This window comes from Callithrix jacchus, chromosome 19 (genome assembly GCF_049354715.1).
Source record: "Callithrix jacchus isolate 240 chromosome 19, calJac240_pri, whole genome shotgun sequence".
Lineage (NCBI taxonomy): Eukaryota > Metazoa > Chordata > Mammalia > Primates > Cebidae > Callithrix > Callithrix jacchus.
In genome coordinates, this window is record NC_133520.1 from 9,543,733 (window position 1) to 9,557,613 (window position 13,881).

A 13,881-nucleotide genomic window follows, 5' to 3' on the forward strand; every position below is an offset into this window, starting at 1 on the left:
AATAGATCATATTTCATAATCTTTCTTTACTGAGAACACTAGACATGTTTATTTTGTTTTACCATGACATTCATGCTGATCTCCTCCATGTAATCCTAATTTGCAACCAGGGTTGAGCGCCTCCTAGCTGGAGTGGTGGGCTGAAGCTGTAGCCTAGAATAGAGAATGGTATGTATCTGTTGTTTTCTCTAAACAGCACAGTATAGTGACCTCAGAAAACTGGAAAGAATATGGTTCCAACTCAGGAGGAGAGGCATCGCAACAGAAGGAAACTTGACTGAGCAGATCTAGGTGATAAAAATAGTTCTAAATATTGTTTTTTGAGTCATTATTGCCACTGAAAAATAATGGTAACAAGCCACAAGAAAAGTTTTATTTGGCTGGAATCCTCATCCAAGCCCAGTTCTGACATTTCCAGACATTCTTGGTAACTTGGCAATGAAATATCTTCTATTATGGAAAGGCAGTGTACTTGAATACATATTAATTCCTCTCCATGGTGTATGGGGCCAGTTACCACATGTAGTTGTTGCAGCCTATACTGTGCCCCACTTCCCACCTGGCTTCGTTCCTCTGCCGCAGCCCTTTCTCTCCCCTGACTCCTACCTGTGGACTGGTAGGTACCTCCTCAAAGAACCTACTCACTGCCTCTGCTCCAGACCTCTTTGGTCACCATGTCTGTGAGTCACACATGTATGTCTCTTGGCCAGAAAATGCACTAGGGCCAGGGGTGGGGGTAATGGGGTGTTGTTACAAGTTGGCAATTAGAGAAGGCAAGGGAATGCTCTTTATCCTAGGGTTTCCTTGCTTTCTGGAGCTTTGAGTCAGAACTTTTGTGTCTGTGACGTGTTGCTGATAGGGAAGACGTATCATGAAGGACGTGAGTGTGCAGGTTCATCTGAATTTGAATCTTTGCTCTTCTACCCCCTGTGCTAATGAATGACCCTCCCTTAACTCCAACCGCTTCACTCAATGGGGATAACACTAGCTACCTTATGAGTGACTCCCCTGCACCCCTTTTTGAAGGTGTCTTAACCCAAATGTGTAGATACTAATCTAAAGTCCCCAGAATGTAGTTCAGTTGTTGACCTCCTGGGTATTCATGGGGGCTCTTCCAGACAACCTGAAGCCAGTACCTCAGATACCCCTAAGGCAAATTAGAATAGAACTTATCTCCAGGGTACTTGTACTGGCGTCAATACTGTGTTATTTAGAGGAAACAGGCTATTGATGTGCAAACAGAACAAACAGAAACACTGCAGATGAAGAAATGTTCTGCGATTTTATAAAATTGTCGGAAAGTAACTTACAGCTCAAATTCAGACAATTCCAGTTTTCCTCTAGAGAACAGGAGATGATGACAAGCAAAACTATAGAACAGAGATTATAAGTGGAATTAACATACTTTTGTTGTTTCCTAGTGGATTTAAATGTAATAATCCTTTATTTTTTGGATGGGCCGGGCTGGGCATGAGGAGGAGGATGGTATCCTCTTCCAAAATGCCCCTTTTACAAGCATGCCTCTGTTTCTTTGTCTGAGAGTGCCTGCACAAATACAAATACCTAATCAACGCATTCATTTTTAGGACAATAATTTCATTGCCGTGAGTCTCCTTCTTAGAATAAGGCAGGTTATTTTGCTAATTGTCTGGCTCCCTGGCATCACCTGATGCTAATCATCGGACACAGGACACCTCGCAGTTCTCAGCAGCGAGTTAAAGTGATTGAAAGGAGAATTGGCTTGGGCTCTCTCCTCCCGGCCCCCACACTTTTGTGTGGTTTTGGGCTGCTTTTATGAGACAGATAGATTTTCTTTCAGGAAAATATGGTGAACTGAAAAGTCCTTTGTATCTTCCATAACCTGGGGAGAGGGGTTTCAAATCTCCTTAGTCTGGAAGGCAGGGGTGGCTGAAAGCTAACAAAGAAAACCATTTTAAGCTTGATGAGCTGAGAGAAGGGAGACCATTTGAAGCTCTGGAAAAGTCCCAGAAGGTGGCTTTTCTCCCTTTTAATATAAATATGTGACTAGACTCTAAGAGCTGACTTGATCTATTGCTCTTGGTGGGCACAGGCCTTGAAGGCTGCTACTGTTAGCAGCTAAGTGTCATGCGCACCCTCTCTTGAGACCGAGCGAAGGATGTGGCCTTATGCTGGACAGGTTTATGCGTGTGCTAGAATAACCTTTAGCATCACCTAATTCAACATATTATAATGTCGGTTCACGGTGCAAACACTTTCTCTTAGAAAAATATAATACTTATTCTGGAATGGGAAAAGTCTTTTTTTTTTGCATTTAATATCAACAATTTACTAAGCTTTAGAATTTTTTTTGTTAAAATTCTACGTTTTGCATTTTCTCAAGGTTCTTGATTAATTTCCAAAGCGTGGAAAGAAATCTTGGGCTTCCCACCTCCTATCACAGGCTTCCCGCTTCTTTCTCCACTCTAGTGAAATCATGCAGTCCAGCACTTAACTTGGACAGTATTGCTCTTTGAACTGCTGCTGCTGAGGCCTTGGGGGTGGAGTTGATTATTTTTGTACAGGGGCATAAAAATGCCAGACATCAGTTTCTTGTCTCCTGGTGAAGATATCTATACGTTGAAGAGGCATGCTTCAGCCCTGTTCAAAGAATTTTTGCAAGTGCAAATTATGGGAACCCAAGAGAATTCGCTATATTTCTTTAAATAAATCCCCTCAAGGTCCATCTGAAGATGGTTGTGGACATGGCTGTGGTTCTCTAAGAAGCAGTAAATTCTGCCTGGGGGAAATGTTGCACCAATCCCCCTCCCCACCCTCATTCCCTAGCAAGTAGCCAGCGGTGTGGGGTGGGGCTGCTGCAGGGATGGCACATATTAGGTAATACCCCCCGTTAGACTGCAGATGTGTGAACTAGTTTAAAACTTTTATTAGGGTTTTTATTAGACTCCACTGCAGTCTTAGCCTCTTTACAGTTGCCAACTTAGCCAGTTGCTCACAAGTTATAACAAATTAGGAATACCTAATGCCTAAGCTATTCTTACACTTTGGGGGCAAAATCCCAAACAAATCATAGTCTTCCTTGTGAATCTAGTCTCCCTTTTAGAAATTGCACTTACAGGCAGAATGGCGCTTGACCCAGGGTTTTGTTATGGCTTTGTAATAACAGTGAGGTTCAATTCTAAGCACATAAATCCCGGATCCTTTATCATTTTCTGCCTGGCCACGGAATGCCCTCTCTTAAGTCTTTGATGGCCTTCCAAAATTATTTTTTTCCCACTTCTTTTTATTGCATATATTCCTTAAGTGACCTTAATTCTTCTGTGAGTGCCAGATTGGCATCTCTGAAAGCTGACATTGGCTGGCATAAGAGGTACTTATAAAGTAGAAGATCCCCATCCTTCCTCTGCATGGGGGAAGAGGTCGGAAAGAGGAGGACACCTCTCTTACCTAAAGAGGCAAAACAGCCTGGTCCTTGGCTTCAAAGTTTTTTATTATGTGCCAGTGAAACAAGCTTACCGGACTGTCTAGCTCCTTCATCTGAGAAAGACATTAATCTCCTTCTATTTAGACTGACTTATATAGGAGTGAATAAGTACAACGTACTTTTTTCCCCCCTTGGAGTTAATAGACATATGTTGAAAAGTGTCCATTCACCAGTCCTCAAACTTTTTTTCTAAAGGTCTCAATCTAGGCACAGAAGTGAGATTACTGTGCACTAATAGCTTCAATAAAACATACGTCTTTTGGACAAACTAAACAGTAGGATATCATAATGCTTAAAATATGAAAAAAAAGTTGTTGAATCACTAAAATATTATACCTGAATTTATTTAAAATATATTTAATGCAATACACAAGAGTGATATATGAAGATTACCTGCCTTGTCCGTGATCCAGTATTGCAAGAGATAAACTCATTTTTGTATATCTCATCATTTTGTCTATTTTTGACAGTGTCTGTTTTACTTCTTGCTGCAATGGTTACTTCCTGTGGTAATGGCATCAAATTAGGGAATAGTTTAAACATTTCTAGAAAAAGTAGGCAGGTGTTAAATCATGTACACCTAATCTCTTTCTTTTATAGATGAAATTGAGGCTTGGAAAAAAGGAAAAACCTGAGTACAAATTTTCTGTTACATTCTTTATGTTTGGCCTCGGGCAAGTTGTTTAGCTTCTCTGTTGCCCCAGCTATGAAAAAGAGGCAATGTTACCTATGAGGTCAAGCTATGATGCTGATTAAATAAATGACATACGAAGTGTCTGGCACAGAATAGGTGCTCAGCAAACCACTAGTTGCCTTCCTGTTTCCTAAAATTTCCATGGAGTTGTTACATACAACAACATGGAGTTGTTAAATATTTGGGAGCAGAACCCAAGAGTCTTGGCTCTCAATCTTGTGTTCTTCCCATTCCACCATGCTGCTTCCTGCTGAGATTTATAGGGAAACTACCTGGTCGAATAGCTAGCTGCTGCCTCTCACTCGAGAATGTGTTGGGGAGATGGCGTGAGTGAAAGGCAGAGACGTGTTACAAACCCTCACCACTGCCACGGCTGAAACTGCAACCACCAACTACAGGCGGGTCATTCATTGTAATAGAAAGGGGCTGTTGGTGGCAGAACTGTGTTTTCAGCATCCACAGCTGACAGTCTCCCTGAGGTGATGGAACTATGCTGCACACAAGTTCACAGTGAGCCTGACAGCCATGATAAAGCAATAATCCTCTCTATCCAATATGCTTCCAGGTTGGGGGGCTGCTTACCTTACCTACATAGGTTTTGTCTAGACTTACATTTGAATGCATTCATTATACTCACAGAAACTGATGGTGGCTGGAATAAACTCCTCATTTTCCTGGAGAGATATCCTGAAATCATTCACTCATCATTCATTTCTTCCTTAGAAATGTCCTGAGCCCTATCATGTGCTTAGGATTTAGCAGTGCACAAAGAAAGATACAAAGAAGGAGCCCTTTAAGTGTTTTATAAGTCTGGAGTTCGCTAACAGACCTGGAAGCTTAAACAGCAAACCACAGCAACAATTCATTCATGCATTCATTGAATATATATTTATTTAGAAAGAATGCTGACCACCGACAAGGCTTTGGGCTATGTGAAATGTAGCATAGAAAGATGAATTTGATTTGTTTCTAAGCAGCTTATGGTTAGATGAAGAAAGGACATTAGAGTGTTGAAGACAAACTTTAATACCTGGTATATTATATATATACTTATATACGTAGTATATAAGTATGAATAAGTGTACTAGGTAAATGATGCAAATTATGGTAAATAGCCAAAGAAATGAAAATAAGTTTGCATTTGGCAAAGCTTCTGTGATCCAGTCAATCACTCTTAATCCCTAAGGTCATTAAGTCTTGCACATTCTGCCTCCACAGTCACTTCTTCCTTCATTCTCGTTTCCTTTTTTGGTTCCACTATCTTTGATCCTTGTCGTTTTGGTGAAATGAGTGACAGACGTCTTCTCAGAAGGAATGCTGCCTGGAGGATGAGTGAGAATTAACAAGTTAGAAAGAGGAGGACATTTTAGGGAGTGTGCAAAGGTCTAGAGAAAGGCGGTGGGGGGATCGTGGTGTGTAAGGGACTGAAAGAAAGCAGGACAGTTAGAACAAGGGGCAACATGGGGTGAGGTGAGTTTGAGGTGTGCGGAGTGGGCCACAGAGTTTGTTCAGTGAGGCCATGCAGTACTCGTGGGTCATAGGAGATATTTTTGTTTTCATTTGAAGAGCTCTGGAGATCATGGCAAATCACCACAGACTATCATAGTTTCAATCTAGAAGGAATCTTGAGTTTCTCTAGTCTAAAACTTGACTTTTTCTGTCACTCTGTCTCTCTTGAGTGAACTTCTGGCCTATGCTGAAGATAACCTGCTCGCTAGGGAACCTGGAAGTCCGTGATTAGTCATTCAACATTTTTTGTTGTTGTTATTTTTTTCTCTCTTATTTCTAAACTAACCATTTGAAAGTGGACAATTCAGTGGTGTTTAGCCCATTCACAGCACTGTGCCACCACCACTGCTATCCTGTTCAAAACATTTCCATCATTCCTAAACCCTTTACCCTTTAAGCAGGTTATTGTCTTTTCCCCTCTCCCCAGCTCCTGGCAAAAACCAGTCTGCATTCTGCCTCTATGGATTTATCCATTCTGAATCTCTTTGTAAATACAATCGTATGGCATATGGCCTTTTACCTGGCTTCTTTTACTTAGCAGTTTCTCTTGTTGTAGCATGTGTTAGTGCTTCATTTTTATTGCTGAATAATGTTCCATCCTCATTCCATTTTGGAATAACTCTGATAAAAACCTATTTTTTTATAGATTTACATATGACATCCTGTACCTTCGACTCATTGGCCTAGTTTTTTTACACCTTGAGAGGAAGGCAAAGGAGGGACAATCAGGTAATCACCATATAAGAAGAAACTTATGTGTCTGTTGAGTCCCTGTTGGTTATCGTAGCAAGGAAAAACGTAGTTTGTAACATACAGTGACTTATGGTTATACAATTCCACTACGTAGGACAATTTTTGACAATAATTTTGTTTTTAAATGTGGTACCTTTTAAGTTCACAAACTTATAATTAGGATCTTTATACCCATTTTCATTCAATTTTCTTAGAATATCCATTCTTTCTAAAGTATTCTTCAAAATATGTAAGTAAATTGTTATGGAAAGCAAATCCCTTATGTTTACTGCTTTGACAAGGCAGCGACTACAGCTTTTCTGCCTCCAATAAATCTCTCCGTAAACTCAGTAGTTACCAAAAGCTACCATGTGAAGTGCCTTCTGGAAGAAAGTGACAAACTACTTAAATTTTGGATACAAGGAAGAAGGACGTCTTTACTTGTTTAGTTCTGGCTTTCATCTTCTCAGATGTTTGGCTCATGGAATTTCTTTTTTTGTTGGGGGGGGTGGATTTTTCAAATCCACTCACTTTATTCTATACTATTTCAATTATATGATTTTGGCAGACTTTAAGAAGGAGAGGTGACAACATTTAACAGGTCATCCAGACCTGGCTTCTGCCACAGTGGAAGTTCTTACTCGGGTGGATGACTATTAGACTTATTGAATCTGTTTGCCTAAATCGTCTGGTAAGTGAACCCAACCCACCATGACTAGTTAGTTTCTGTCTGTGGGTCTTCTCTGCCCAGTGTCTTTCTGTCCAAATACTGAAGGCCAGAGAATCCCTTTGGAACTTGGAAGAGTTTGAACCCCATCAGCCACTCCCAGGTGGGGTTGCACAACCTTAGAGGCCCTGTTTGTTGACCACTATATAGTGTCACACTGAATATCAGACTTGTTTCAGTTTTGTTCAGTGGTTTTGTATAAACAGAGCCTGCTTTTGTCTGGCTGCTGCAATGCGACTTTCCAAGTGTATATTATAGGTTGTTGCTTGGGGAATTTTCTGTTATTTAAAGTTTCGATTGAAGCCTCAAAGCTGAGAGCAGTAAGTTCTAAGTATGCACACTCTTAACCTAAACTTTCAAGATTTATCATGAGATTACAAAGCCAGTCCTGAGATCCATGTCCTATTAGCTAATTCCAGAAAATACAATAGAAAGTAGAAGTTAGAGATTTATTAGAGGAGGCTGTGTTTGGAGGTCTTTCTTTCTTTCTCTCTCTCTTTCTTTTTCTTTCTTTCTTTTCAGACGAAATTTCACTCCTGTTACCCAGGCTGGAGTGCAATGGCATGATCTCGGCTCACCACAACCTCTGCCTCCTGGGTTCAGGCAATTCTCCTGCCTCAGCCTCCTGAGTAGCTGGGATTACAGGCACGTGCCACCATGCCCAGCTATTTTTTTTTTGTATTTTAAGTAGAGACGGGGTTTCACCATGTTGACCAGGATGGTCTCAATCTCTTGACCTCGTGATCCACCCGCCTCAGCCTCCCAAAGTGCTGGGATTTCAGGCGTGAGAGGTATTTCATAGAAGAAAAGAATGTTACTGTCATTCCATTTACCAAGTAAGTCAGAAAGGGCCCCAGGAGAGTCATGGGTCGGATACTTTTGTCGTACAGGAATGAAGCATGGTAAGAGATCACTCTAGAGCACCTGAAGTGGGTTCTGTTAGATTTGGGGATATTGGAGAATTGAAGAAGTTATATGTGCTTTTGCCTGGAGAATTCTGAAGACAGAAGGCTAGCTAAAGTCACCTGTGATGATAGGAAAGGAGGGCAGATATAGGCCAGTGTAACCAGGACAGATATGATACTTTAATCAATACTACTGACATTTTCATATCACTTTATTAGGTCTAGATCAGGGTTTCTCAGCCTTAGCACTATTGCCATTTGGCATGAAATAATTCTTTGTTATGGGAGGTTGTGATATGGTTTGGCTGTGCTTCCACTCAGATATCACCTTGAATTGTAATAATCCCCATGTGTCAAGGGTGGGGCCAGATGGAGATAACTGAATTATGGGGGCAGTTTTCCCTATACTTTGCTCATGGTAGGGAATAAGTCTCATGAGAGCTGATAAGTTTTATAAATGGGAGTTCCCCTGCACACGCAGCCTTGCCTGCCACCATGTAAGATGTGACTTTGCTCTTCACTCACCTTCTGCCATGATCGTGAGGTCTCCCAGCAGTGTGAAACTGTGAATCAATTAGGCCTCTTTGCTTTCTAAATTACTCGGTCTTGGGTATGTCTTTATTAGCAGTGTGAGAAGAGAGTAATATAGTTGTTTTGTGAATTATAGGACATTGGGCAGCATCCATGATCTCTACCCACTAGATGCTAGGAGTAATCCCCGTTGGAAGAACCAAAAATTTATCCGGACATTGCCAAACGTTAGGCATTTGAAGGGCAAACTTGACCTTGGTTGAGGCAAGTCGTCTAGACAGTCAACAAAGCAAATAGTCCTGATTCATAGTGTTTGCCAATTTTGTGATATTCATACCTCCACCTTCGCCACTCTCAAGCTATCAGTGTGATGCAACTAAAGGCAGAGTTGGAAAGGGAGCAGGACATAGTGTTTCCATCATGCCTGTCAAATAGATAAAAGTAACTTCAAGAGTGCAGATGATAGTAAAATAATAACAATTAGGAAGTGGTGAGTTTTGAAAAATATATTTTTGTTTCTGATAAAATGTATTTATTTGGTAGTTTATATACTTTAACTTTTAATGATGCCTGTGTTTAACAACTGGTTTATAAAATTTCTGAGAATTTAATGGTCTGCTCTCATGTGCCATGTGACTTGCCTGTAGCACACATTTATAGCCAAATTAGGAATGTAGAGAGGTGAGATTTCTTCTCCCCACAGCCTCCGGTATAATGTCAAACTGACCCTAATTTGTAAACTAAATAATTCTACATGCCATCTATATTTCAAGCATCAGCCATTCCCCAAGGGAGTCTTTGCTTTGTTATCTCGTGGTAATTTTTTTGTCGTCTAATATTTTTACAAGTTTGTATCTGGCATATTTAGGGAATTGGGGGGTTGTCTTAGTTCTTTTCCATGTTCATCCATTTGACAGCTGACTCTCAGTATTCTATGTTCTTCATAGCCATTTCCAGTGTCACTGCCAGCCCCTGGTTGTTTGCTGTTGTTTCACTCCTGGAAGTCTGGATCTCTTGCCTTTGATGATGTGCCTCCATCCTGAGCAGTAGAGAGATCAGCAGAGGCCGCAATTTCACGTCCAAGCCATAGATGTTAGCTTTGCTCCTCTGCCCCAATATATGCATTTACTTTCTCTTAAAAATCATATCCTCTGAAATTTCATTAATGTTAATTTCTTTAGCCTCTTCCCAAGGGAGAAAAGCCCAATTCTGTATTTGCTCTTATCTTAGATACCTTCTTTCTCTTCATCAATCCTCCTGGTGCAACACAGAGAAATCACAGAAGAATATGTACAAACTCTGAGATAGTCATTTTAGAATAACACCAGCAATGGGTGGTATGGGTACACTTCACATCTATAGGTAGATAGATAGAGAGAGAGATAGCAGATGAATATATGTATGAACCCATATATATGAATTATATGTATTTCTTTATGTATCTTGTATATCTTGTATGGCATACTCACACATACACATAACCTCTTTGTATAGGCATAGAATACCGATATTCTATAAGTGTAGCTATAGTGAACAGTAATTATTTCTGTGAATGTGACCTGTGAATGTTTTTGTAAGTTTGTATCCAGTTAGCTAAAACAGGTGCCTACCAGTCTTAATTTCTCCAGGCCTCTTTGAGACCAAACCCAGAAAGTCCTTCAGCCTCCATTAGGTTGGTTCTAAGTGAATGAGAGTGTTTGCTGTTGATGTGCACTTTTCTCTTTTGTCCTCTTTCTCTAGAGTGATTTTACTGGTTCGTGGTTCTGCCCCCATGATTCAGTTATCTCCATCTGGCCCCGCCCTTGACACATGGGGATTATTAGAATTCAAGGTGATATTTGAGTGGGAACACAGCCAAACTGTATCAACAACCTCCCATAACAAACAATTATTCCATGGCAAATGGCAAGAGTGCTAAGGTCCTCTTTTCTCTTTGGTCTCTTTCTCTAGCATGATTTTACTGGTACTGGTTCTCCAATCCGCTCTCATGATCTTCCTGCTTTACTATATTCTCTGAGAACATTTTGGTAATCGTCCCAGAGAAGCCCTAGTGAGGATTATCGTGTTAAAAGGGACATGGTAATGTCATGCTTGTGTGGATTTCCTTCAGCAATGGGCCAGCTCCCTTGTGAAACTTCAAGAACATGGTACTCAGAGGGATAAAGTTCATGAAGCGGAGGGATGAGAAGACTTCGGACACAGATTGTGTGGAGGCTCTGAGTCTCATAGTGACCTGGCTGTGGGAGAAGGAGGAGGCATTCCATGTTGGCTTCAGTGAGGAAGGTTACTAAAATTTAACTTTATCTTCCCTTGGGTTAGGTGTGTGAACGTAAGTGTTTAAAAATATAAGGCTTATTTAGAGTTGGTTTAAACATAGGAAAAAATGAGGAAAGAAAATTTAACTCATTTGCAGCAGAAAAAAAAAACAACGTTGTCAGTGAGACAGACTGGTTATTTCATCTAGATTTTCCCAGCTTTAAATATAATGAAAGAAAAACAGACCAACTAATACTACGTTTATTTGAATAGGTGAGCTCAGTGATCAGATGTCAGCTTTCAAAAGTTATCATTCAGCCTAGAAACCCAGTTTAATTATTTGCAACTTATTCTCCTACTATGTTTTGGAAAAAGATGACTTTATCAGTTTTACTTATAGCCTCCTTTGAAAATGTAAGTTTTCCTTCTGTTGGTGATTCAAGAGTTCCTTTCTGCCATCATTAATGTATTTTTTGAGATTTTTCTTTAGAAAATTTTATTTCAGTAGCTTTTGGGGTAGGAGTAGTTTTTTGTTACGTGGATGAATTGAGTTTTTAAAAATATACATAAGCAAAATGTCAAAGACGTGATAAAAAATAATTAGAAATTACAAGAGTTTAAAAAACAGTTTTCTCAGTCTTAATTGAAACTAAACTTTGAAGACCAAGTTGACGTTTTGGAAAAAATCTAAATCCTTTGAGAGAAAATAAACCTATAAAGTATCTTAATGTGCATAATATAAAGTAAAACAGAAAAAAATGGATCTCTAAAATAATATTAGTTTCTGCCTTAGTTTTTCTCTGACATCAACCTCATTTTTGACTGTTTTATTGAAAACCCTGTAGACAGTAGCTTATTTTTCCACCCACCTAACCACCTGAGACTTTTGGCTGATGACTGTAACACCAGTAAAACTGGCCATAAAATGTAACTTTATAACATAACTTAAACAATGCTCATAGAATGTATTCTAATATATATTTTTTCCAAAAGCAAACATCTCAGTGTGTATTCATGACATTACAATGGACAACATTTATGTTTTTGAACAATAACACTTGCTCTGTAGTTATTTTGTTTAGTGTTTTGTTTATATCAGTGGATAAGTGTGAAAGGAGGGAACACTGATTTCACTTAGCGTAAAATTTTTGAGCCTAACACGAAGGAAATAGAGTAATATTTTATTTGAACATGTTTTATTGGCTTGCTTTTCCAGTACTATGGCAAAATCATGTCCTGACTTTCCATACAGCCCGAGATAACATGGTCAGCCAGTGCACCTGGTGTTATCTCACAACCGTGTTCCACTTCAGGGTCTTTGCCTGGAGTAGTATTCCTTTCTATCCATTTGGTTTGCTCTTTAACCTTTTTAAATTCTTTCCTCAATATTACATTCTTCGATACCCATGATCATTCTATATTAAATCGTCCTCTTGTCATCCTGCACCTCTCATCTCTGTTATCCTAAGTATTGTTCTCTGAAATATTATGTCATCCAATTGTTTGTTATATTATGTATTTTGTCTCTTCCATCATTGAATATTTATTGTAAAATTCATGATAGAGAGGATTTTGTCTTTCACTTTTGTTCCTTTTTCTTCATTGCTGTATTCCCAGTACCTATACAGTGCTGGTTACATAGCAGGAGTTAACTAAATATTGGTGTATAAATGAATAAACAAATGAATGGATGTAGGTTGCCTTCTCTACACATTTGATGTATTCAATAGTTAATTTCTTAGAGAGTTTAAAAAGAAATTTTAGCATTACACAAAAAATAATAGACCTACTGTATCGAACATTGAAACCGAGGGCAGTGAACATTGTAATAATTTTGAGAAAAAGTCCAAAGAAATGGAACCAGTGATAGAACAAGCAAATTTTCTGAAGATCAGAGAATTCTTAACCAGAAAAAAACTGTAGTGTTACCCTGCCAAGTATGACAGAACTAGAGTTGTAAGCATTTGACTCATCTAGAAGAAGGAAATTGATGTAGATATTTTTAAAAAATGACTTGATAGAGATGTGACTTGTTACTTACCTATCAATACTGCTCAGTATGGTTTCTCAGCTCTTGGCATTTCCATGTCAGGCACTGAAATGTGTTTTGGGCACTGATCTCTTTCCCATGCAATAGAAACCAGGTGGAAAGCACAGCAGCCTCCTACAGTGAATTTGTAATTAGTCAGAGACTTGGAGGGAAAATGCTATGTCTTTTCTTCGAGGGCCAAGAAAAGGAGAGAAATAGACCATGCTTGCCCTTCTTTTTTCAGCCTCTGCACCTCTTCCACCCTCTACCAAGCTCTACTCCTTGTACAGCTCCTCTTCTTATTTGGGTCTAAAAGGGAAAAAATAATACCATCTTTGTAGTTTAAAAGAGAGAGTGTGTATGTTTTTTTTTTTTTCCTTTACTGAAGACAATTATTTATGGAGGAAGTAAAAGCTGAAATAGGTATTAGGAAAAATATATTAATAATTGTAAGAAATAAGCAGTGGAAAGGATGGCTCAAGGAGACGGGAGTGGCGACTTGACTTTTAGGGATATTCATATTCAACCTGCTAACCCTGAAGCACTGGGTCACCTGAGTTGCTCTCCTCATATTAGAGTCTCAAATTAATATCTGGAATATATTCATGAAGGGACAGAATCATTGATATATTATTACTAACATGTTGCAAAACCGCATTGCAATGCCCTCCAACAATTTCTCCCTGAGAATAAAGCTGCATCATTATAAGTGATATTTGGTAGGTCCAATGACTATTTTGTTTACATCTGACCAAATGTCAGTAACCAAAGATATAATAAAACACCTGTAAAAGAGAAATATGACTTGTTTTTACTGGAAGAAATGACATGAAACATGCATTTTCTTCTGAACAAATTCATTCTTTTTTGTCCTAGGTTTTGCCTGTCCACATACCCACACATCTCTTTCCTTCCTCCCAGCATGCACTGTGTTCATCTTCAACTCCACCACCTCCTGCAGAAAAACACATTAATATTAAAAACAGTGAGTTCTAGTTCAATTCTAATGATTCCATTCTTAGAATATGAGATTCT

General features: G+C 39.2%; 1 protein-coding gene across 14 annotated transcripts in view; it reads left to right on the top strand.

Moving 5' to 3' along the window:
* LOC108589162 (uncharacterized) overlaps positions 1-13,881 on the top strand; it is a 434,713-nt gene that overhangs the window by 360,393 nt on the left and 60,439 nt on the right. Inside the window, exons 1-2 of one of the 14 annotated variants that reach the window (XR_013529717.1) lie at positions 7,964-10,844; positions 13,723-13,831. The exons of 12 other annotated variants lie outside the window; for them this stretch is intronic. The gene's annotated coding sequence lies outside the window, so the exon portion shown is untranslated. One more of the 14 variants, XR_013529716.1, reaches the window with a different exon arrangement.